At 39.0% G+C, this 26,607-nt stretch overlaps 1 protein-coding gene across 1 annotated transcript in view; it reads right to left on the reverse strand.

Moving 5' to 3' along the window:
• Positions 1 to 17,122, reverse strand: part of SV2C (synaptic vesicle glycoprotein 2C) — a 452,131-nt gene extending 435,009 nt beyond the window's left edge. The window contains exons 1-2 of the mRNA XM_078067169.1: positions 16,878 to 17,122; positions 14,137 to 14,194 (exon numbers count right to left, since the gene is read on the reverse strand). The gene's annotated coding sequence lies outside the window, so the exon portion shown is untranslated. The remainder of the gene's footprint in view (positions 1 to 14,136; positions 14,195 to 16,877) is intronic.
• Positions 17,123 to 26,607: the final 9,485 nt, after the last annotated feature.

Below are 26,607 nucleotides of genomic sequence, written 5' to 3' on the forward strand. Positions count from 1 at the left end.
CTTCATGTAAAATGTTGCAGTGGAATCTTGTGGATCAAGAGCAGGGACAGTTTTTCACTATCCCAGTCCAATTCAATTCACTCACAAAATATAGCTGGTTGTCACATGTATGGTGTCAGCATTACGTACAAAATAAGCCATGGTCTATGTCCTAGGAGAACTTACATTTTTACTCATGAAACAATACATATTCTTACCCATGTGAAATTTAAAGGGCAAATAAAATGTTACAGAATACAGTCCTTGAAAAGACAAAAGGGGAAACTGAACTGGTATAGTCAGAGGGGTTTCAAGGATCTTGCCTTGAAGGACAGCATAGATAAAAGGCAGCATTCCAGGCAGAGGAAAGAGGATAAGGAAAGACTAGGAGGTGTTCAAGGACAGAAAAGAAGCCACCCAGGGTGGCAGAGTGGCTCTGAATAGAGGAACAGTGTAAGGAAAAACTCAAGATTATAAAGAACCTGAAGTGAACCCATAAAGACTGAGGCTTGATTTTATAGGTAACGGAGAGCCACAGGAGGCTGCAGCACAAAGGAAAGATATAAAGAACACAAAACAGCTCATGGGAATGGGGAAGTAAAACAGGAGAGATTCAAGACTACCAAGAGCATACTGCACAAGGCAGGTATCGGGGCACCTGGGTGGCTCAGTCGGTTAGGTTAGGCGCCTGCCTTTGGCTCAGATCATGATCCTGGGGTCCTGGGATCCAGCCCCGTGCTGGGGAGCCTGTTTGTACCTCTCCCTCTGCCCCACCCCACCACTTGTGCATGCTCTCTGTCTCTTAAATAAATAAATAAATAAATAAATAAATAATCTTTTAAAAACAAAAACAACTAAGGCAGGTATCAGATGGTAACAGTGATGACAGGGGTAATGGAACCAAAGGGCACTAAACTTTAACTTGACTTCTAGCCCCAGCTCTGCAATTACTGGCTTAATGATCCTGGACGAGACACTTAACCGCTGAACCTTTGTTTCTCCCATTCTAAAGATCCCTTGGGATTCAATAAAGCCTCTCTGAAGGCAACAGCAAGCCAGCAAGAACGGACCACACAGATCGAGAACCGTGACCCTCCCTTGCATCCTTGCTTTAACCAAATCAACTGTCATAGTAGTAACAGTAGTAGTAGTAGTAATTTGAGGGCTTCTGGGTATCATTTGCAGAAAAGTTTATGCTACTTTAGAAGTGTTGAAAAAACTGGACTCCAGGAACGTCCTTCAAAGACATAAAATTCTGAGATGCTATGAAGAGCAGCTTTACAAGAGAACAGGTGGTGGGACTTGGCAAGTGCAAAGAGAAGCAAAGAAAGGGGTCTCAAAGAAGACTGAATGACTAGAAAACATGAAGCAATAATGAGCACAGGAGCAGGAGTTCATTCTTGGGAGAAAATACTGAGTTTTCCCTAAAGTTTGAAGGGATAAAGTAGCATGAAATTTAGTGTCTTCTTTTCATTGTTTTTTAATCCTTTCAAAAATAGGTCTTTCTCTATAATCTGCAACATTCAAAAAGAGAATAATTTTATTCAAACATACAATTATATTATGATACTTATAGATATAGATATATTATATGATACTTAATTAGAAATGGAATCAATATAATCTCCAATGAGGGATAACTTAAAAAAAACTTTTTTTAATTTTTCAAAAGGCAAAATGCTTTTGCTTCAGTGACATAGATATTTGCAGTAAACCTCTGGGGCTTAAATTTTTGGCTTGAATTTTCTGTTTCCCACACGTAAACCAAGCCACACACTTGAGAAATATTTTTTTCTCCTAAGATATTTCTTGTAACATAAAAGGAATATTAATTTGGTATTATCTTTCAAAATGTTATCTTTGCCCTGGGTTCATACTAGATTCTAGATGGTATATGTGAGAATGCTTTGAACCAAGCAAAACTATAATCCTTCCATATGTAAAGTCAGCATGTATTTTAAATTTTCTTTCACAACTACAGTATCACATGCAACCGGGAACAAAAGCTACAGGGAACAAAGTGTAATGGATCGTGATGACTGTTTTAGAACAGCTTGAACCTCCTTATAGCCTACAAGACGGCTATGTGAGCTGAATTCAGAAGTGCTGCAAATGAATTTTACTGCAAGCTACGCTGTCTCAGAGGCAAATTTGCTTTTTTATAACTTATAACTATAGGACTCTCAAGTAAAAGTTCTCGTGCTAATGAAAAGATGGTTATCCCCCATGTCCTTCCATTATGAGTATTTCTTCTTAATACAAAGCACACAGATAATCACACAAAGAATGATTTCTAAACTACTAATACATTTTGTTCCAACTGCTTGCCACTAATGCAACAAATTGCATTTTTCTATCATTTTATTGGTGTTATGGTTCTTGTCTTTCGTGAATGGAAGTATTACTGCTACGGCAGATCAATTGGATTTTCATGTTTTGAGGCAAAAGAGAGGTCAAAGAGTGAGTTTTTGATTCATTGTCTCCATCTTTTAAATGTAACATAAAAATAATTGTATCAAGAACAGAAAGGAGGAGAGAAATGTACCAGGCTTGCATTCTACTGTAGCTTTTAATATCCTCAAGGGATAATGCTTTGTCCTAGCTCCTTGGCAGAAACTCTCATTGAATACAGGGCCACTTATGTTCAGATTAAATTTTTCAAGCTAGCGCTCAGCTTCAGCAGATTCTTAATGAACAGAAGCCTCTCACATCCCGGAAAATCATGTGCCTTCAGTGTGGCTGGGATGATCTCTTTCAATTCTCTACTGAGAGATTACAAGTAAGTGTATCTGGGGAAGACTAATGACCAAGGAGACTTGACACAGGGTAATGCTGTTTTGCCACTGAGGTGATCTCCCCACCTCAGCCTCCAACTGGAACCAGACATACTCAAATGGAATCTTTCATCAGGAGAGAATGCTATTATCAATACGTACCTTGGTTGCTTGAGAATCATGACACACAAGAGAGACAGATGCCCATCAAGCACATTAGTCCATTATTTTTTTCCTAAGAAAAACCCAGAAAACTCTCTTTGTTCTGCCCATTTCTCTTAATTCAAGTCTTCCCAGGCAGAACCCTGGCACTCCCATCTTCCTTTCCCTGTGTTGGAACTCTCCCAACCATTTCTGATAGAAAGACTCAAGCAGGCATTTAATGGTGCAGAACAAGCAGGTTAGCCCTCTCCGCCGTGCACCTCACTGCAATAAGAGTGTGCTCCCCATGACTCAGAATGAATCAGATACCGAGTAAAAAATAACAGCACAAAACGGCAGCTTAAGGAATAGCGGCAACCTATGATCTGGAGAAAGAAGGCTGCCCGACTGATCAGTTACCCGAGAGCTAGCTGTCCTGCCTGCTGCATTCTTCAAAGACTGGAAAGAATGTAGAGTAGACTTCTCTTCCCAAGGAAATAAAAACATTCTCTTGTTTAAATACACTGTGGCAAAAATATATATATATATATATCTCTGATCTCCCAAGCTATGCTGTATCAAAATCAGAGCTATAGGTCAAAATCCTATTCTTTGCATTTTCATTTTTAACTGCCTCAATTTTCTGCCCTTTGTGAAAGCTTTATATATACTTAAATACAAAATCTAAAACGTGTGTATTTGTATTTCAAAATATTGTAAAAAGGAAGTTCTTTGGGTTATGCCTACTTTCTCTTGCATCATTTCTAACTGAAATACAGGAAGTCCTTCACTAGAAAGAGCTGGCAAATTTGCTTATACGTAAGAGCATCCAACTTACACTGACCCAGATCTATTCTTTCTACTTGCTACTGGAACTTTCCTTCATTCCATCCTCCCCTCTCCCTTTGTTCTTGTGTTCCCACTGCTGACTGAATCCTCACCCCTCTTCTCATTCCCACAACTCCACATTCCATGCCTCATTTTTTTTTTTTAAAGATTTTATTTATTTATGTGTCAGAGAGAGAGAGAAAGAGCGCACAAGCAGGGGGAATGGGAGAGGGAGAAGCAGGTTCCCCGCTGAGCAGGGAGCTGGTTGCGGGGCTCGATCCCAGGACCCCGGGATCATGACCTGAGGCCTGAGGAGAAGGCAGTTGCTTAACCGACTGAGCCACCCAGGCGGCCCTCCATGCCTCACTTCTGACTTCACTTCACAGCTACTAAGTTGTGGAAGTTACAATAGGACAAGTGGTCAAGGGAATATAGGGAGCTCAAGGCAAGCAAAACTTCTCTGAACACTCCTTGCTTTTTGGCACATCGCGGTGCAATCTGAGAGAGAAAACGGAAAGAATTCCCCAACCTTTCCTGCCCCTCGTGGCCTCGCCCCTAGTGCCCTGGCCTCAAAGCTGACTAGGGGGAGAGAGAAACGGAGAAGAGACCAGTGAAGGAGGTGCAGTGTGGATAAGATGCCTTCCCACCACCCCGTGCACCCTGGTACCATGTAAAGCCCTTGGGAAAGGAGAGGAGTAACCTGAGTTAACGGAGATGAAGGTCTCGCCATCTGGCAGATGAAGCCCCAAATACAAATTTACTTCAGTTACTTTTCTTGCACATCTGAGTTCATGGCCTGAGAGTCATACTTGGTGCACCAGGAACAGGGTGCTTCTCAACAGAAGAAGTACCTATTCTAGGGGCTCCCAAGCAGCTGCCTTCGGCTCAGGTCATAATCCCAGGGTGCTGGGATGGAGCCCCATGTTGGGCTCCCTGCTCAGCGGGGAGTCTGCTTCTCCCTCTCCCACTCCCCCTGCTTGTGTTCCCTCTCTCGCTGTGTCTCTCTCTGTCAAATAAATAAATAAAATCTTAAAAAAAAAAAGGTACCTATTCTAAACTAACATCAACAAAATAACTTACAGTGAGAAACTAGAGGCATTCTCATTTGAAATAAAGATCAAAACAAGCAAATCTACTACTATCATTCTTCTGTTGAACCCAAATAAAAAGGAAAGAAATTGAAAGTAGTAGTAGCACTTTAACTACTGAAAATAAGGACACAAAACCATCATTATTTGTAGCCCATATGAGAATCAACTGAAAAGCTCTTACTTTTTTTTTTAATTTTGGCAAAAAATCAGATACATTTAAATAAGATGAATATACACTTTCAAAGTCTTGCCTACACAGCATCAATACCAAAAAGGTGTAACTGGAGAAAACCAAGTTGTGCAAAACAACAATATAAACCATAAAATAGCTAAGAATAAAACTAACCAAAAAAAGTGTGATTAATATGAAAAAAATGGAATTTTGGTGAAAGGCATAGAAGATTTACATAAAAGAAGAGACATTCTACATTCTACATATAACAATGGAAACACCAAATGCTACTAATGGTAATAAAAGGCATCATTTAGTAAGAGGTAATTTTTAGTTATTTTAATTAATAAGCCTCTACTATATGCCAAGAATTGCTCGAGGTATTTTATATCCTATTTTCATTTTATTTCATCTTTCCAGCCAATCTATCAAGTATTGCTATCCCCATTTTACAAATAATGTATGTCAGATTAAAGAATATGTACTTTAACCACTTTGATATATTATATCTATTAAAATATCAAGTTTTCACCCCTACAGCATTTAGCTTTAACAAAATACCTACATAAATTGCATGGAATATTTAACATGATAAAATTATTCTAAATTTCTTCTGAAAGAAGGTGTGAAGGGAAAGACAAAAATTTCAAAGAGTAATGCCATAGAAGAATTAATAGAGAAATTTTTTTTTTTTTTTTAAAGATTTTATTTATTTATTTGAGAGAGAGAATGAGACAGAGAGAGAGAGCATGAGAGATGGGAGGATCAGAGGGAGAAGCAGACTCCCCGCTGAGCAGGGAGTCCGATGCGGGACTCGATCCCGGGACTCCAGGATCATGACCTGAGCCGAAGGCAGTCGCTTAACCAACTGAGCCACCCAGGCGCCCTTAATAGAGAAATTTAAAAAGAAACAGATCCTAGCATACACAAATTTCTAATATTTGGTCGAGGAAGCATCACAAACCAGTGGAAAAAATCAATGATTAAATTTTAAATGATGCTGAGAAAATTGACTAGTTTAGGAGAAAAAAACGATCTCTTGCTTCATGTCACACATCAAACTAAGTTCCACAAGTTTTAAAGAATTAATTTAAAAATACACACACATCAACATCATAAACTAGAAGAAACCATATAGGGATAGACTGAGCATAAAAGCAAAAGAAATTACAATGAAAAAATTCAGCAAATTTAACTTATAACACAAATTTCCATATTTTATAAATAAAATGTGAAAGTAAAAACACTGGGGGAAATACTTGCAATATTTATGACAAAGGGTTAATGTATTTGTATTTAAAGAAGTCCCATCAACCGATTTTTTAAAAAAACAAAAATCTCAATAGAAATATGGGCAGAGTATAAATAGGCAATTTGCAAAAGGATTGTTCACATTTTCTATTTTTACTTATGTTAGAAATAGACGTCAGTTTGGTAAATTGTGTTCACTAGGAATTAAATTATTTCACTTATTTTTTAATTCAATGGAATGAATTCTTATAATACTCTCTTATATATTTTTAATGTCTATAGGATCTAAAGTGATGTCCCATTTTAATTCCTGATATTGGTAATTTGTAGCCTCTCTCTCTTTTGGTCAATCTTTCTGGCACAGAACCAACTTTTGTTTATGTTGATCCTTTCTACTATATGTTTGTTCTATTCCATTAATTTCTGCCTTTAACTTTATTATATCTTCCTTTTTCCTTTTTTGGATATAGCCTGCTGTTCTTCCAACTTCCTGAGATGGATATTTAGGTCATTGATTTTTGCCCTTCCTTGTTTCCTAACATATGCATTAGGGATTATAATTTTCTTCTAAGCAAGGCTGCATTCCTAAACTTATAAAGTAATTACAGTGATCTGCCTAAACATGAAGCTAAAGTCAGTTAACTGAGTGAATTAATTTTTTAATAGCAATGATAATGGGAAGATAGTGGCAAAGGAGATAAAACAGACAAAAATGGCAAGAGCAGAGACTGACCATAAATGAGCCATGATTTCAGGAAAACAAAATAAGAAGATAATGAGAAAATTTCTCCTACATGTGAATCAGATTTTGTCTTTATTTCCTCATTAAGGAAAGTAGTCTCACAACGATGCTCCATCCTCTTTTTTTTTTTTTAAAGATTTTATTTATTCATTTGAGACACAGAGATACAGAGAGAGAGAGAGCATGAGCAGGGGGAGAGGGAGAGGGAGAAGCAGGCCCCCCGCCGAGCCAGGAGCCTGATGTGGGGCTCGATCCCAGGACCCCAGGATCATGACCCAAGCCGAAGACAGCCGCTCCATCCTCTTTTAATGGAACTAATGCTAGTTTCTCCCAAAGCATTGAGATTACCATATACGATCCCTGAGGTAGCAAGCATTAGAACAGGTTGTAAAATCATTGACCAGAGTTCAAAATGTGACAGAAAGGGAGGGGCATTCCTATTGATATACTCTGAAATTTTAATGCAATTGACAAATTACAGAGGAACAGAGAAAGAAGACCATGATAACTGAAAGAGGTTCAAATCTACCAGCAAAACTATCTACTGGTTGGAATAGAACTCTGTCAAGCCACAAACAAACACACACACTCACACACACGTACATACGCACACACGCACACAAGCATGCACACCAAAGAGTTTTCAATAAAAGGGAAATACTACACTGGAAACTATGACCTTCTCCGAGTTCTATTTTCTCAAGTCATCTGATAGTGGGGTATCCTAAGACTCTGTCCTGACTCTGCTTTTCTTCTTGATTTATATTCCTGCCCTAGATGAGCTTATCCAATTTCTTGGCCTTAAATATCATTTCCCAAATGTATATCTCATTCAGATTCCTCTCCCAAATTCCAGACTTGTACACATAAGCATATAAAATAGACATCTCCAATTTAGGATATCCAAAACTGAACTCATCTCCTCTAAAATCTGCTCTATATGCAGCCTCTTTCATCCCAGTTAATGGAAATGCTATCTTTTTTCTTTTCATTTTGAAGTAATTTTAGGCTCACAGAGAATTTGCAAAAATAGTATAGAGTTCCTGAGAACCCTTTCCCAGCTTCCCCACAAAAGAACATCTTACATAACCATAGTACAATTATAACAACCAGGGAATTAGGATTGGTGCAATACTATTAACTAAATACAGACCTTACTTGGATTTCACTAGTTTTTACATGCACTTTTTAAAAAACGATTTATATATTTATTGGAGGGGGGGAGTGTGGGAGGGGCAGAGGGAGAGAGAGAATCTCAAGCAGACTCCCCTCTGAGCGCAGAGCCTGGCATGGGGCTCAATCCCATGACCCCAAGATCATGACCTGAGCCAAAACCAGGAGTTGGACACTTAACTGACTGAGCCAGCCAGGCGCCCCGACATATGCTCTTTCTTGTCTTTGGTACATAGTTCTGTGAAGTGTTATCACATGTTTAGATTTTTGTAGCCAGCAGTAGATACAATGTATAAAGAGCTGTTCCATTACCCCAAAGAAATTCCCTGGTGCTACCCATTAATAGTCACATCCTCCTTACTTCAGCCCTAATCCCTAGCAACCACAGATTTGTTCCCCATCACTATAATTTTATCATATCAAGAATGTTAGGGTACCTAGGTGGTTCAGTTTGTTAAGCGACTGCCTTCGGCTCGGGTCATGATCCCAGGGTCCTGGGATCGAGCCCCACATCAGGCTCCCTGCTCCTTGGAGAGTCTGCTTCTCCCTCTCCCTCTGCCACTCGCCCTGCTTGTGCTCTCTCTCTGTCAAATAAATAAATAAAATCTAAAAAAAAAAAAGAATGTTATATAACTGGAATCATATGGTATGTAATCTTTTGAGATGCACTTTTTTCACTTAGCATAAGCTAATACCCTTGACATCATCCATCCAAGTTGTTGCGTGTAGTCCTCTTTTCTTTTTTTCTGAGCAGTATTCACTTATATAGAAATACTACAGTTTGTTTATCCATTCACTTGTTGAAGGACGTTTGGATTATTTCCAATTTTTGCCTGTTACAAACAAAATTATTATGGATATTCATATACTGGTTTTCATTGAATATAAAGTTTCATTTCTCTAGGATAAATATCTAGGTGTGGAATTACTAGGTTATATGGTAAGTGGATAATTAACCTTATAAGAAACTACCAGTTACCTGTACCCCAATGTTTATAGCAGCAATGTCCACAATAGCCAAATTATGGAAAGAGCCCAGATGTCCATCAACAGATGAATGGATAAAGAAGATGTGGTGTATATATATAATGGAATACTACTCAGCCATCAAAAAAATGAAATCTTGCCATTTGCAACGATGGAACTAGAGGGTGTTATGCTAAGCGAAATAAGTCAATCAGAGAAAGACAATTATCATATGATCTCGCTGACATGTGGAATTTAAGAAACAAAACACAAGATCATAGGAGAAGAGAGGAAAAAATAAAACAAGAAGAAATCAGAGAGGGAGACAAACCCTAAGAGCCTTTTAAGCATAGGAAACAAACTGAGGGTTCCTGGAGTGGAGGTGGGTGGGGGGGATGGGGTAACCAGGTGATAGGCACTGAGGAGGGCACTTGATGTAATGAGCACTGGGTGTTCTCTGCAACTGATGAATCACTGACCTCTACCTCTGAAACTAATAATACATTATATGTTTATTAATTGAATTTAAATAAAAACAAAAAACAACAAGAAAGAAAGAAACTGCCAAACTGTTTTCCAGAGTAGCCATGCCATTTTACATTCTTGCCAACAATGTATGAGACCCAGTTCTTCACGTCCTTATCAGCACTTACTATTGCCTGTACTTTTTATTTTAGGCATTCTAATACATACACTGTAGCATCTCATAGTGGCTTTAATTTGCATTTCCCTAGTGGCTAATGATGTTAAGCATCTTCCCATGTGCTTATTTGCCATTTTTGTGGGAGTATCTGTTCAAATCTTTTTCTCATTTTCAAACTTGTTTGTTTTCTTCCTGTTGAGTTTAAAGAGTATGTGTGTGTGTGTGTATGTCCACATACATAAATATCCTTTTGGGATATGTAATTTGTAAATGATTTTCCCCATACTGTCACTTTATTTTCATTTTTTTAAGATTTTATTTATTTATTTGACACAGAGAGAGTGCGCACAAGCAGGGGGTGTGGCAGGCAGAGGGAGAAGCAGACTCTCCACTGAGCAGGGAGCCCGAAGTGGGGCTCAATCTCAGGACCGTGGGATCATGACATCTCTATTTTCATTTTCTGAATGGTGTCTTTCACAGAGCAAAATTTTTAATTCTGATGAAGTCCAATGTATAGAACTTTTACTTTATGAATCGTGCTTTTGGTGTCATGTTTAAGAACTCTTTACCTACCCAAGGGTCATGAAGATTTTCTTCTGTGTTTTTTTCTAAAAGTTTTATAATTTTATACATAGATCTATGGTAAATTTTGAGTTAATTTTTGGGTACGAGATATACTACACTCAGACCAAAAATTCTGAAGTTACCTTTGACTTCTCTCTTACACTCTGTATCAAAACCAAGTTCTACTGATTCCCTCTTCTTGCCTGTTCCACACCTGGCCCAACACAGTTATCTTTCATCAACTTAAAGCACGAGTCTCTTAATTAATCCCCATTTTCTTTCCTTGTCCTGGAGAGTCTATCCTCAATACAAAATCAACATACAGCAATCTGTTGCATTTCTATACACTAATTATTAAGCAGCAGAAAGAGAAATTAAAAAAACAATCCCATTTACAATTACACCAAAATAATAAGATACCTAGGAATAAACCTAACCAAAGAAGTGAAAGACCTATAGTCTGAAAACTATAAAACACCAATGAAAGAAATCCAAGACAACACAAAGAAATAGAAAGACATTCCATGCTCATGGATTGGAAGACAAATATTGTTAAAATGTCTATACTACCCAAAACAATCTATAGATTTAATGCAATCCCTATCAAATACCAACAGCTTTTTTCACAGAACTAAAACAAACAATCCTAAAATTTGCATGAAACCACCAAAGACCCCAAATAGCCAAAGCAATTTTGAAAAAGAAAAGCAAAGCTGGCGGTATCACAATTCCAGACTTAAAGTTACATTACAAAGCTGTGGTAATCAAAACAGTATGGTCCTGGCACAAAAAAAGATACATCCATCGATAGAACAGAATAGAAAACCCAGAAATAAACCTACAATTATATGGTTGGTTAATCTTCAACATAGCATGAAAGAATATCCAATGGTGAAAAGACAGTTTCTTCAACAAATGGTGTTGGGAAAAGTGGTCAGATACATGCAAAGGAATGAAACTGGACCTCTTTCTCACAGCATATACAAAAATAAATTCAAAATAGATTAAAGACCTAAATGTGAGGCCTAAAACCATAAAACTCCTAGAAGAGAACACAAGCAGTAATGTCTCTGCCATTGGCCATAGCAACGTTTTTCTAGCTATACCTCCTGAAGCAAGGGAAATAAAAGTAAAAAAAATTATGTGACTACATCAAAATAAAAAGCTTCTGCACAGTGAAGGAAGCCATCAACAAAACTAAAAGGCAATCTACAGAATGGAAGAAGATACTTGCAAATGATACATCCAATAAAGGGTTAGTATCCAAAATATACAAAGAACTTATAAAGCTCAACACCCAAAAAACCAAATCATCCCATTAAAAATGGCATAAGACATGGACAGACATTTCTCCAAAGAAAATATACAGATGGCAAACAGACACATGAAAAGATGTACAACGTCACTCATCATCAGGGAAATGCAAACCCAAACTATAATGAGACATCACTTAACACCTGTCAGAATGGCTAAAATCAAAAGCAAGAAACAAGTGTTGGTAAGGATGTGGAGAAAGGGGAACCTCTTGCATTGTTGGTGGGAATGCAAACTGGTGCAGCCACTGTGGAAAATAGTATGGAGGGTCCTCAACAAGTTTAAAATAGAACCCTACAATCCAGTAATCACACTACTGGGTATTTACCCAAAGAATATAAAACACTAATTCAAAGGGATACATGCACCCCTATGTTTATAGCAGCATTATCTACAATAGCCAAAGTATGGAAGCAGCCCAAGTGTCCACTGATGGATGAATGGATAAAGAAGATGTGGTGTGTACACACACACACACACACACACACACACACACACACAATGGAATATTATTCAGACATGAAAAAGAATGAAATCTTTCCATTTGCAACAAGGATGGAGCTAGAGGGTATAATGCTAAGCAAAATAAGTTAGAGAAAGACAAATACCATATGATTTCACTCACATGTGGAATTTAAGAAACAAAAGAGCAAAGGGAAAAAGAGAGAGAGAGACAAACCAAGAAACAGACTCTTAACTATAGAGAACAAACTGGTGGTTACCAGAAGGGAGGTGTGTGGGGGATGGGGGAAATAGCTGATGCGGATTAAGGAGGGCACTTGTCAGGATGAGTACCAGGTGGTTATATGTAAGTGTTGAATCACTATATTGTACACCTGAAACTAATATAACACTGTATGTTAACTAAATTGGAATTAAAATTAAAAAATAATATTAAAAAAAAGACTTTGCTTCCATACCATCTTTGCAATTAGGTCTATCCTGATCAGTCTAAAATTTCCACCTGCTATACTTGTCACCTCAAGCACTCCCAATCACGCTTACCTTGCTGTACTCCTGTATATTTCCATAGCACTTATCATCTCCTAATGTATCTCCTAATTTACCTATTTATTATATCTATTGTCCTATTGTCTATCCCCACCCTGCTAGACAATAACCTCCATGAAGACAGAGCTCCTTGTTCACTGACAACATCCCTTGTGCCCAGAAGTGCCTGATAAGGCTTTTTCTGAATGACAGAATGATGGCATTTCTTAAATCAGTGATTCCCAAAGTATGGTCTGCAATCCTTTGGGGTTTCCCAATTCCTTTCAAGGAATCCACAGGGTCAAAATTACTTTCATAACAATATTAAGATGGTAAGTGCCTTTTCCACTATATTGACATCTATGCTTGACAGTGCAAAAGCAATGTGGGTAAAACTGCTGACATCTTAGCACCAATCAAAGCAGTGGCACCAAACTCTTTGTTGTATTATTCTTCATTGCCATGTGCTTGCAGATAAGAAAAAAAAAAAAAAAGCCAGTTTCACGTAAGAATGCCCTTGATAAAATACTCAACCCTTGAGTATGCTCCTTTTTAACATTCTATGTTATGTTCTCATAAAGCACTTCTGCTCTATACCAAAGTGCAATCGCTGGTTCAAGAAAAACAACCTGTGTGAGTATTTAAGTTGTGAGCTGAACTAGACACGTTTTTGATAGAACACCATGTTGTCTTGAAAAAACAGTGGCAAAGTATGGTTATTTGGATTTGTGTCTTGGTGGACATTTTCACTTCACATTCTAGTTACTTTAAGGAGAAGAACACAGTAACCGCTGCCAATTACAAGCTCTAATCTTTCAATATAAATTAGGATATTGGAAACTCATATCCTATACCATGTGCTTGTAAGCTTCCCAATAATTAGATCTTCCTGATCTAACTTCTAATACTGTAAACATAAGTGGATGTAACCCACATAAACAAAAGCTCTTTGAATTTTTCCATAATTTTTAAGAGTTTAAGGGGTCCTGAAAACAAAGTTTGAGAACAGATGATTTGTCTCAATCATTGTGTGACCCTCCTTGCTTTTTGCAACCTAGGTGTTTCCATGGATATGTTAATGGCAGAACTCATACGACTCTGAACTTCTGCACTAAAAGGTTCCAGCCCACTGCCCCTGTACAGATTATTCATTTTTGCTGTACAACTATGGATCACTTTTAAGGTAAGGCAACTATAGCTGAGATCATTGCTTGGTGGCAGTGAGAGGTCTTGGTGATTAGGAGAGAACAGGGATTTGCCACAAGACTGACCATCCTATAATGAACCTTTGAGGTTTCCAAGGCCAGACATCAACTGAAATCTCAACGCTTTCTGACAAATTCTCAAAGGAATTACAAGTACTATTTGATTTACTGGACAGCATAAATACTGCACATCAAGAAATGCTTTTCGTGTTTGGGAGTCACTTCACACCCTAATCCCCTAACCCTGGAAATAAAGTTGCACATAGGAACTAAAATTACAAAAGAGTATATATATTTATTCACCAGCTTTCACAAACTCATTGGAACTGGATGCCAGATGAAAATATTCAGGAGTAACTTCCTGTAAGTAAACATAAATATGAGCTATCTTTTTTTCTCAGGGGTGTTGTAATGCAAGAGCCATTGAAAACTTGTCATAATTTCACACCTATTCTGGTTTCAAAAAACATCTTGCTGATTGATATTAAATCAGTTTTTATTGTATTTAAGGAGATTTTAAATCAAGCTAATTTCTCAAAAATTTTTCCTGATACATTTTCTCATTTTCATATTCAGTTTCTTGCCAGTTCTGAGTAGGTGTTTTAGTCGGAACTCTTTCTACTGCTGGTGCTAGAAATCTAAGTTAAACTAAACTGAAGAGGAAGAGGAATTAGCTCACAGAAAAACAGGCCCTGATGTTGAGCTCAAGCACAGCCAGATCTAGGGACTAAAGTCTCCAGGACTTTTTGTCTCCACTACTTGTCTCTACTTGGTTGCATTCTGCATAGAATCTCTCTCCACCTAAGGGAGTCAAGAGAGTGACCACAGTCATGCCTAGTCTTTTATTATCAAATTAGCAAGTGAGGCAGAAAGAGAATTTCATTCTCCCAGCATCCATAATCATTCTCTCTCCTTCCTTCCATCCCTCTCTCTCCCACTTCCTCTCCCCCCCACCTCTCTCTTTCCCTCTCTCTCTCTCTCTCTCTCACACACACACACACACACACAGGTTGGCCATGACTGGGTCATGTTTCCACTTCTGTGTGCTCAACCAAATAGTGTATTAAGATTGTCCCACCCTGGTCACATGTTGCCTTAGTCAGGGTTCTCCAGACAAATAGAACCACTAGGATATTATATATGTTATATAATATATATGTGGAGATCCATGATGACGAATTAGCTCATATGACTATTGAGGCTGAGAAGTCCCACAATCTGCTGTCTGCAAGCTGGAGACCCAGGAGAGCCAGGGGTGTTGTTCCAGTCCAACCTCACAGACCTAAAAACCACAGGAGTTGATGGTGTAAATCCCAGTCCAGGGGCAGAAGACCGATGTCCTGGCTCATGCAAGAATCCTCCTTTCCTCTGATTTTTGTTCCATTCAGGCCCTCAATGGATTGGATGAGGCCCACCCATGTTGGGGAGGGCAGTCTACTTCACTTGGATGTATGGCTTCAAATGCTAATCTCATCCAGAAACACCCTCACAGACACAATTAGAAGTAATGTTTAATCTGGGCACCCCTTGGCTCAGTGAAGTTGACACAAAAAACTAATATATATGCCAACCCTGTAAGGGTATGTGGATATGTGAGACCCCACTGGAGAAAAACCTCGAGGGTCAAATGGATTTGGGAAGAAATGGATCCACACACAAAAAAGATGCTAGCCAATAAAAAGAGCTCTCTACAACATACAGAATCCCTGTTTATTTGTACTCACTGCTCCCATAGACAGTATAAAGTTTTCATAAATAAGCAGTGCTTGACATAGTATTTTTCAGAATCATTACTCTATAATTTTAAAAACTATCTGATTTGAGGGAGTGGAGTAAACCGACACTTGAAAATCAATCACCCCTCACTTATCTCACCGCAGCTGACTATTCAAGACAGAATACATTCAAATTGGCAGTAGTTAAATAATTATAAAAGTAGAGGGCTGAGTTAGACAATTTGCTGGATAACTTATTCGGGAAGTCAACCAGAAAAGATAGGCAATGTGGATCTACTTAATAGGAATTGAGTTTTTCCTCCAGAAACATTACAGACCAATGTTTCTAGATACTAGTATATCGCTAAAGGAAACTCACAACCATCTCTTGATTTTGTGAAAGGATTTCAATCTAACATGGAACCAGAGTTTATGAAATGGAGAGTCTCATGCATGTGCCATTGGGAAAACAAAATTTGAAGAACCGAGAGACTGATTTCCCATAAACGCCTGATTTACAAAAGACTCAAATATATCTCCAATGAGATCCATGGATCTCACTGAACATCCATCAAGAATCTCTCCCTATTCGGGAGCGCCTGGGTGGCTCAGTCAGTTAAGTGGTTAAGCGTCTGCCTTTGGCTCAGGTCATGATCCCAGGGTCCTGGGATGGAGCCCCGCATTGGGCTCTGTGTTCAGCAGAGAGCCTGCTTCTCCCTCTCCCTCTGCCTGTCCCTCCCCCTGCTTGTGCTCTCTCACTCTCTCTGGCAGATTTTAAAATAAAATCTTAAAAAAGAGAGAGAGAATCTCTCCCCTATCTTCAAGCCAATGAGCTTATTGGCTGGACTCCCCCTTCTTTGCACTCCTTGCCCATAAATACAAACCCCTGCAAACCCCCAATGGATTCACCTATAGCTTGCTACAATTCGTGCTTCCCAAATTGCAATTCCTCTACTGTTCCAGAATAAACTCAATTTCAGGTAATTTGAGCTTCCCTCAGCTTACCTCTTTCTTTAGGTTGTCAATTTGTTCTCAAAATGCAAGTCTACAAATCACAGGGGCCACTCTCATGTCAAGGTCTCCATCTACAGTGGCTATTGAGGGTGACGCACCTTTACCGCCTCCCCATGGCCACTTCAGGGCAAGAAACCTGTTAAATTAATTAAACGAGGCCACGTGATAGGCAGCGTCAATGCTGTGGCCAACTTCGTAAGCAAACCAAAATCTAAGTTTGTAAATGCCTGAAGGTTACAAAATTGAAACCTAAGTTCAACCAATCACAAACAGCCAACTAGGCTTTAAGCTAGAGCCAATCAATCATTTCCTTACCTTGCTTCCGCCTTTTCTCTGTAAAAGTCTCTCCCCAGCTCCTGTCTGTGGCTAAGTGCTCCTGACTACTTTTCAATCGGCACTGCCAGATTCCTGTTGATTTCTGCTCAGATGAACTCTTAAATTGTCTACTATGTAGCAGTTTGTCTTTTACCGTGCCTTACTTCTACCTCACCTGGAACTGCATCCCTTCACCTGCGGGCTCTCTGTGGCCGCCTAAGCCCCCCACACGCACCAGGCAGGCAAGTGCAGGGGGCGGAAATCCGAGCACTGCGCGTGGACCAGGAAGGTGGTCGTGGTGACTGCGCGTGCGCTCTACTGTCTGCCCAGGGCCCAGCCCGCCCACCCTCCCCAGCTGGCCACAAGGGTGGCTGGCTGCATCGTGCACACTCTGCACTGCCTTCACTACCCATGTATCCTTCGCCTGCTTATTTGAATCTTTGTCCCAGGACCTGCTTCTAAGAAAAGACACAAACAGATAAAAAACTTTAAAGAGCCATGTCTTAAGAGAGGCATCCATGCTTTTCTTACACTTTAGTACACAGGACTTCCCCCGCAACAGCTTTATTGAGATATAATTGACAAGTAAGAATTGTATATATTGGGCGCCTGGGTGGCTCAGTCGTTAAGCGTCTGCCTTTGGCTCAGGTCATGATCCCAGGGTCCTGGGATCAAGTCCCGCATCAGGCTCCCCGCTCAGCGGGGAGTCTGCTTCTCCCTCTCCCACTCCCCTTGCTTGTGTTCCTGCTCTCCCTGTCTCTCTCTCTCTCTCTGTCCTGGGAATGAGAGAAAAAGGCCTATAAATATATGCCCTTGATACATGCAGGACAACATTTAGAGTCACCCTCGCCCCCCCTCCAAAACAACGTGAAAGAATATAAAATAAAGTTAGTGAGGGAATAACCAAGGTTATCTGGCTCCTTGTCTCCACCCTCAATCTTCCTAAGTTTAAATGAATAGATTAGAAGTCAATGGGTATGAGAGAGGGGGAATGGGAGGAGAGAGGAAGCATTTAATAGATGGCCCCATCATTTACTATATGGCCCCCAACTGCTGTGCTGCTTCATTTTCTGATCTCCTCCTTTGGTCTATGCCCTTTAATAAACCTCAAGGGCAACACCCCTTGGTGAAGTGACATGCATAATTATCACCTGTAGAAGGTGTAGATTATATTCTATTTGTTCTGCTTAAGATGGCAGGAAATCAAGCAATATATTTTGAAAATATCATTCACTCAGTTAAAAGAAAAAAGGCAGCTCTTGAAGGTGTTGAGAAAAATTACTCTAATAGATCCTTCCCCACAAAGTCATAGAAGCTATTTATATTGTGCTCTTCCATTTCTTAATTAAATATTTTAAAGGCTAGTCATAAAGCACTTGTGTTTCACATATACTAAGTATTTATTCAAGTGATGTTTGGCAAGTACTATACTAAATGAGCAATTTAAGAACAGAAGGTATTTTACTCACAATTGGTCATAGATATTCAGTATAAATATAAATATACAAACAAAAGCCTACAAGTATTATACTCCTGTCACAAATAATCAGACTTTAAAATATCAATTTACCTCAATAGTCCAAGCAGCTCATGAAAATTCATTATCAGGGAGGAACTGAAATGAGTCAGGAGAACAATGTGTTCTTTGTCTTTTACCTCAATTTTCTTTACATAATTCCTAATTTTGTGATGAGACATCTTGGAATATTGATTACTTTCTTAAAAATTTACTGGTTGCTTCAGTACATGCCAAAGATTCCATCAGGAATTTAAGAAGTATACAGGAAAGAGAAGTTGCAGTAAATTCGTTATAAATCTTAACTTGCAAAGAAAATTATTTACTGTGGAATAAGTAATCTTTACTTTTTGGGAATCTGCCAGTTTTCAAAGCAGTAACACTCCCAAGACACTTCACACTTCAGAAAGAGGACATTTGGGGCACCTGGGTGGCTCAGTTGGTTAAGCAGCTGCCTTCAGCTCAGGTCGTGATCCCAGAATCCTGGGATTGAGTCCCACATTGGGCTCCCTGCTCAGTGGGGAGCCTGCTTCTCCTTCTCCCTCTGCCCCTCCCCCCTGCTCATTTTCTCTCTCTCTCTCTCTCTCTCTTTCAAATAAATAAATAAAATCTTAAAAAAAAAAAAAAGAAAGAAAAGAGGACATTTGATCCAGTGTTGATAGCTGTAATTCCATGGATTCAGAGCGACTGTACTTTCTCTGAACCCACCTTTGGATACAGTGGTATAGTGGTTACACCACTACAACTAAAAACGGTGTGTCTCCTGATGACATTTTTTTTTTTTTGATGTTTTAAATTATATCAGTAGCCTCCCAAAAATGTACAGTTTCCCTCTAGGGAGTCTGTGACTGTCTTTCCATCAGAAGATCATTGACTAACAGATTGGTTGCCTAAGAATATATGTACATTGACCCCCCAAAACCAGAGATTGGAAGGAGCGTAGAGCAAGTTTACTTAGTTATGAGGATGGAGTCTTGTGGCCTCTAAATCTCAGCATGACTCCTCATTGTCATGGCCATATTATTCACTTCTTGTACCTTTCTTTCTGTGGTGATGGATGATTCCATCCAGTTTATATGTATTCTGGTTTCACCAACCATTGCTTAGGATTAAGGGACTGTTGCTACGATGGCTCCCACACAGGTAAAGAGCCAAAAGGTTAGTATTGCCTCAACCTCCCAGCAAAGGACTAAATGCTTCCCTCCTTGAATGATAGTCATGGTGATTTCCCTTGGCCTTATGAATACAGACATGAAAGCCCTAAATAAAATATTAGCAAATCAAAGCCAACAATATGTAAAAACGGTTAATGCACAGCAGCAACTATAGTCTTAGGTATTTACCCAAGAGAATGAAAACATATATCCATAAAAAGGCATATATGAAAGTTAATAACAGCCCAAACTGGAAAGAGCCCAAATGTCCACCCACAGGTGAATAAACATTGTACATTTATACAATGCAATGGCACTCGGTAAAAAAAGGAACAAATTATACTGATAAACAAACATAACATGGATGAATTTCCCAAACATCACACTGGGTGAAAGTGGCCAGGGTGAAGGTGCATACTCTATATTCTACTTATTTGAATTTCCAGAATAAATTAAAAGTTATCTATAGCAACTTTAAAAAATCAGATCAGTGTTTCGTTGAAGTGAGGGCTGCATGAATGTTTAATTCATTGGGGATACTACAACAAAAACACCATAGACTGGGTGACTTAAACAGTAAACATTTATTTCTCACAGTTCTGGAGGGTAGACATCCAAGATCAAAGTGATCAATTCAGTATCTGGTGAAAGCCTGCTTCCTGGTTCATAAATTTGGGGATAAGTTGTAAAAATTTTATCATGTTATAACCTCCTGCCCCATCCTTCTCAACAGTTATTTCTTATCTTCTCAAGGGTTCCCAAGAATAAAGAGGGATTCTGTAACTCGAAGGGAAATGGGGTACTAATCAGACAAAAACAACGGTTTTCTATTTGGTTTTCTAAAAGATTGGTACTTTGCTAAATTACTCTTTGATATCAAATTTCAGTGTTTCCTGATATGACATTCAAATCCTAGTTCCGAACATTAAAATTATCTCTCCCTTATTTATAGAAAGCATGCTTCTTATAGATATAAATATTAAAATGACTTTATTTTTACTGAGTTGCAGTTGCTTTATCTTATTTATTGGATCTTTAATCAGGTCCAGGTTACAAGTATTATATTGTATTCTTTCTTTCCTCCTTTCTTGTTTTCATAAGAAAATTTCCCAAGATTCATGGTACAATTTTTATAAGTTATCCCAAAATTTATGTCTTAAAAATATATATATATATATGTCCTCTCATTCCTTGTTTCTATCAAGGTTTTAAGTGGCAAACAACAAAATCTACCTTGGCTGGGTTAAGAGGAAGAAGAATTAATTAAAGGCTAGTAAGTATTTCACAGAAGCTGAGAGGGCTTGAGACTAGGCTTGGACGCTGAGCAGCTGGGAATAATGTCCAATCCCCTGCAGGAGCCACGACAGCTCAAACGCCCCTGCTTGTCACTGGTCAGCCCCCCCACCACCACCACCATCACTTGCACAGATGGGGTCCAGCTCATGCTGTGTGATGCTCAGGAGTGGATGCCAGAAACTCTGGCAGTAATGCCCCTAAAGAGCCCAATGCCTTCGTCGCCACACTTGCCAAATAACACATTCTGCATGCCTCCTTTCTCCCACTGCTCATCTCCCAATCAAAGTCACAGGCAAGTGCATCTGATTGGTGGAATCCAGGCCCCACATCTCTACCTTTGCTGCACGGGAATCTGGGAAAGCCAGCTTTCAGCTTCAACCTGGGAAAGGGGGACTCATAAAAGAGCATGTTTGCAAACATTAGAAGAGTGTTCAAAGGGTGCTGGGCGATCAGAAATGCCCACAATGACAAATGTCCACAATAAGCCCTATAGGAGAGATTTCTCCCTGTTAGTGAGTGCTTCCTCTATCTTACAGTTCCAATAAATACTCATCAACTGAAATGTGGAAGTGATGATACCTGACAAATATTACACAGTGTGCTACTTCATAGGAGAATAGGGTACTGATAACAGAATAATGCAATTGTCCCTTATTTCACCATATCTCAAATTCAGTGGGACTTCAGCTGGAATCCCAACTTGGAGGCAACAATGATATCTGTAGGCATGGAGAAAAATGTGCACAAATCATTAACTTGCTCCAAAATTCAACCATTTTTTAACTCAAAAAATACTGCATATTGAGAAGCAGATTAATCTCTTATTTGATAGGTAAGATGCTCTGACCATTTGAATTGTAAATAATAATTGTGCCTTTTACAGCTATTCTCATATTTACAAAATAATATAACATTAACTTTCAATATGATCACTTCTATTCCTTTATATAAACGCAAAATTGACCCTTGTCTGCCCAGATACATACCTATTTCTCTCTGTGTACCTGTTGACAGCACAAATAATAAAACTTTTTTTCACTTTTCCCTGTCAGCCGCAGTGATATAAATCATGGCAGTCTTGGGATGTCTGATTAAAGTACAGAAAATTAAGTTCATTTATCGCCCTTGTAGTAAATTATTTTCTAAATGTTTTCTTGGCAGAATCACTGCATTGTTTTTCCTCGCTTACCTGCCTGGATGGCCATGCCGATGTGTGTCACACTGCCCCCTGGTGTGGCTGAAAGACTCTTCCTTCCATTCTGTGGAAGCTACCAGAGCAGGGAATGCGCACAGACCCTGTACTGCTGAGTCATGCCGCAGGCTGGGCTTTGTTCTGAAGGGATTTGCAGGCCTACATAAGTGAAGAGAGGTTTGGATCAACAGCAAACACAAATTATTGTAGAGAGGACTGGGAAAACTGTTATGTACTCAACATTTTTAATTCAGCAAATGTTTATTTAGGGCTCACTGCACATAGGTCTGTGCTTGGTCCCACAGGTGACACAAAAAGAAGTCACAATCCCTGCCCCCAGAGGACCTAGCAATGTGCAGCATATACACAGCACAATACAATGTGAGTTAAGCAGACGGAGTGCATGAGGTGGGAAGAGATCATAAGAAATAATATTACAACAAAAAACCAAAAACAGAAACAAAGATAGGCTTCCTGGGGGGAGTAGTATTTGAGATAGGCCTTGAATAAGATTTGGGATTTTATGGGTGGCAATTGGGAACTGAGGAAGAGGGAAAAAATCCATGTCAAAAGTAATAAAATAGGGGCGCCTGGGTGGCTCAGTTGGTTAAGCAACTGCCTTCAACTCAGGTCATGATCCTGGAGTCCCAGGATCGAGTCCCACATCAGGTTCCCCACTCAGTGGGGAGTCTGCTTCTCCCTCTGACCCTCTCCCCTCTCATGCTCTCTCTCACTCTCTTTCTCTCAAATAAATAAATAAAATCTTTAAAAAAAAAAAGTAATAAAATAATAAATTAAAACCTCTAATTTTAAAAAAGTCTTGGGGCACCTGGGTGACTCAGTTGGCTAAGCCACAACTCTTGGTTTTGGCTTAGGTCATGATCTCAGGGTTGTGAGATGGAGCCCCACGATGCCCAATGCCCACCCTTGGGGCAGAGCCAGCTCGAGATTCTCTGTTTCTGCCCCTCCCCGCCTCATGCGCATGCTCTCTCTCTCTCTCTCTCAAATAAATAAATAAAATCTGAAAAAACATAAGTCTTATTTTATTTTTATCTTATTCCTTTTCATCAGCAAAGTGTACAAGAGAAAATTTACAGTTTTCACAGTTACCTAGGATTAGAATTTTATTATTAGAAGGGAAAGATATTTAATTAGCAATACAATTGAATTTTCTTTCCTTAAAAAGTAATTTCTAAAGGACAGTGTTAGATAGCAATACTTCCATTAAATTTTCTTCAAACCCTTTTTTGCCTCAAAAAAAAAGATAAAAACCCTTCCATATAGATTTTCCATAATTTTATTCAGACAGGATTATTTGTAATTTAAAATAATTTAGATTATATATTCATATTACATTAATATATATCATATATTCACTGGCCATAAGTGAATTAATATCTGTTAACTTTTAAAGCTCTTTTTAAAGAAACGTGGGTAATCTATGTGACTTGATTCTTAGAAATTCAGCAAATTGACAACATCCCCTCATTTATTCTCATGGTGAACTTAATGCCTTTATACTGTGTATGTTTTTGTCAACATCTTCAATTGTAATTTCAGTTATTTGAATTATAGTCTAGATAGGGTTGTCATGGTATTTTGCAATCTTATTTAAATTTGATTTTACAGAAGAGCATGTTTGGGAAAAAAAAAGAAGAGCATGTTTTGGCATAAGTTTTTCTTAGAATTTTATGTGTTTACATACATTTGATGAGTATACAATGTCATAGAAAATAAACGAATGACTTTTAAATTTTCATTAAAATAGTCTCAAATATCTGCCCACTCATCTTGGGAAAATAATGATCCATGTAATTTGAATGATAACCAACACAAAGTTCTTTTTAAATATAAAATTCTATCAACCCAGAGCTTAAAAAAAAAACTTTTTATTTTTTTCATGTTAACAGAATCTACATATTTTTTAAAGGGTTTATGATAGAGCTTGCTTTATATACTATCAGGATTATGTGCCTTATATATCTCAGTGGATAAAGACGACACTCGAGGAAGATTGCAAAATCTCACTTTTCAAAGTCATTCTCTTCTGGTGTTTCAAGAAGATAAATAACTTTTAATTGACTTGCTTTTATATACTTGCTTTTTTCTTATTAATAAAAATTCTAAAGGGCAAATAACATTCTAAAAAATAATTCTTACACTTTGCAAGTAAATATATAATACAGTATTGTACTTATAATAATGGTTAATATTATATCGCAATTCCCCATATATCACCCAACTGTTGTGAACGTATTTCTCGTCTCATGATTCAATTATGCAGAATTTTGTAACAGCTAAGAACAAAATACGTGAAATGGCCTCGCACATTGCTTGATACATAACTCAGGTTATGTATGGAGTTGAGCACCCCAAAATGCAAGGATATGCCCTTTCCCCCAGAGTGGAAATCATATCTGTTATTAATATGGCATTTTACTATTTTGTAGGAAGAAGCTCAGCTCAAATTTAAATTGTTTATCCAAGATTCACACATGTGTGACCAGAGGAGCTGTGAATATTATCAATAGTGAAACAGTGATGGGTACTTCAGCCGGGTATGTGTACTGTACATCTTTTGACTCATGGAATCCTCACAAGAACCTCTAAAGGTAAGTAATAATATTGCCTGATGATTTTGCACTTAAGACAAGTGACACACACAGAGGTTAAGTAACTTGCCCAAGGTCACACAGCTAATAAGGGGCAAAGGTGAGGTTCAAACCCAGGAAACCTCTCTTTGGGGCCTGTGAGCTTAACCACTACTCTATAATACAAGAGTCTGTTTCTAGAAAGGTCTTTAAAGGAGTATTAAGGAAGTCCAGGCACAGAAAGACTTGCCAAGGACAAAGGGCCAATGTGAAAAGAAGAAAGGAATTTTGAATGTTGTTTTTACTACACTCTGTGTAACCTGAAACAAGGCTCTGGGAAATGGAGCCCTAAATGTGAACAAATTTAGGGAGAGGAGAATTAATTAGGGTAACATTAGCTACTGTACACATAAACCTCAAATTTTTAGTAGCTTAGAATAGTAGAAAGCCACTTCACAGCTTCAGGGACGGCAGCTTTGAGGCAGGGAACAGATAGCTGCTAAAAGCTATTGGATGTGACACAAACTGGCTTTCAGGGACAGACCCCCACCACAAAGAGGACGAATTAGGACCTGGGGCTACTTAGAGGAGGAGGTAAAAAGCTGAGCTTCAGTGAGTGGATTTGTAGGGGGGTGAATATGTTGCAGTCAGCTGAAAAGAATAGAGGGAACTAGGGTGAAGAGAGGAGACTTCCAAGCCCTAGGACCCCAGAGGTGTCCAAGGTGGACAGCTGTCAGAACAGGGCTCCATAGTCTTCAGTCTGGAAAGGTATCTTTGGGACTGAGGAAAGAAATGGACTTCAACGTTCAGAGCACTAGATAGGAAGCCGGCAGGTCCTGGGCAGAGCCTTAGAGATGTCTGATTGTGACCCCGGTGGAGAAGGCTGAAGCTTGGAGCCAGACAGAATGCTACTCACAATTCAGAGGAGGACCTGGACTGACCTAAGCCAAAGTGTGGCCCCAGAAACAGAGCATCAGTATCACCTGGGGACTTGTTTGAAATGCAAATTCTTGGGTTCCACCCCAAGAGTACCTAATCAGAAACCCTGAGGGTAGAGCTCAGCAACCTGTGTTTTTAGTACACCATTCAGGTGATTTTGAGGCAGGCGAGGGACTCAGAAGACCCAAGGGATTGGAGGGGGATATATAATGGGGATTAATATCAGACTGAAGACAGAACCTGAGTAGTAAGCAGCACGATGGAGGCTATGATCTGGGAATCCCAATCTCCTTTCACCAATCTTCCAACATATTTGGAAATGGGAGACCCATCAAGACACAGACACAGACCGTATAAAGTGAGACCAACATTTCAACTTACGCCATAAACTTGTGTGAGATCAGCAGGCACAGACGCTCACAAGGGGCTGGGATCATGGCAGCGCTGGGTGATATCTTAGAGCAGGAAACATAGATGGGTTTCATGTCTACTCATCTCCTGTCATCACCCCATCGATTCCCCGTGTTCCATACGCTTTCACTAGCCCCCTCTGGGTGCACCGCATAGCCCCACTCCCATAACCATGTCCTTTTCATCGCAATCAAGATAAACACACAATGAAATTTTGTTCATTCACTGTTACTTCTCCTCCTTATCAAACTCACTAGTATGGCAACAGTATTATTTTCTACTTTATTTTATTGCTTGTGAACGACGACGTTTCAGCCCCATCATAGAATCATAACTGAGCTGATCTTGGAGTAACAATATTTTCATTTTCTGTAGAAAGATGCATTTCAACTTACAAACAATACATTTACAACTGAACTTTGGAACATGTTCATAGATGGAAGTTGGAATGATTGGCATGACCCCTCACAAACTGAAACAGAAAAAAAAATCTATACAAATGGTACTATCAAGGAGATGAAACAGGTTCTACCACAACACTCCAAATCTGCTCTCAAATGCTGGATCTAGCTTCTCTTTCCTTCCCTCCATTGAAAAAAGAGGGAAGAAAAAAAAGGAAGGAAGGAAGGGT

This window comes from Halichoerus grypus, chromosome 2, assembly GCF_964656455.1.
Source record: "Halichoerus grypus chromosome 2, mHalGry1.hap1.1, whole genome shotgun sequence".
Classification (NCBI taxonomy): Eukaryota; Metazoa; Chordata; class Mammalia; order Carnivora; family Phocidae; genus Halichoerus; species Halichoerus grypus.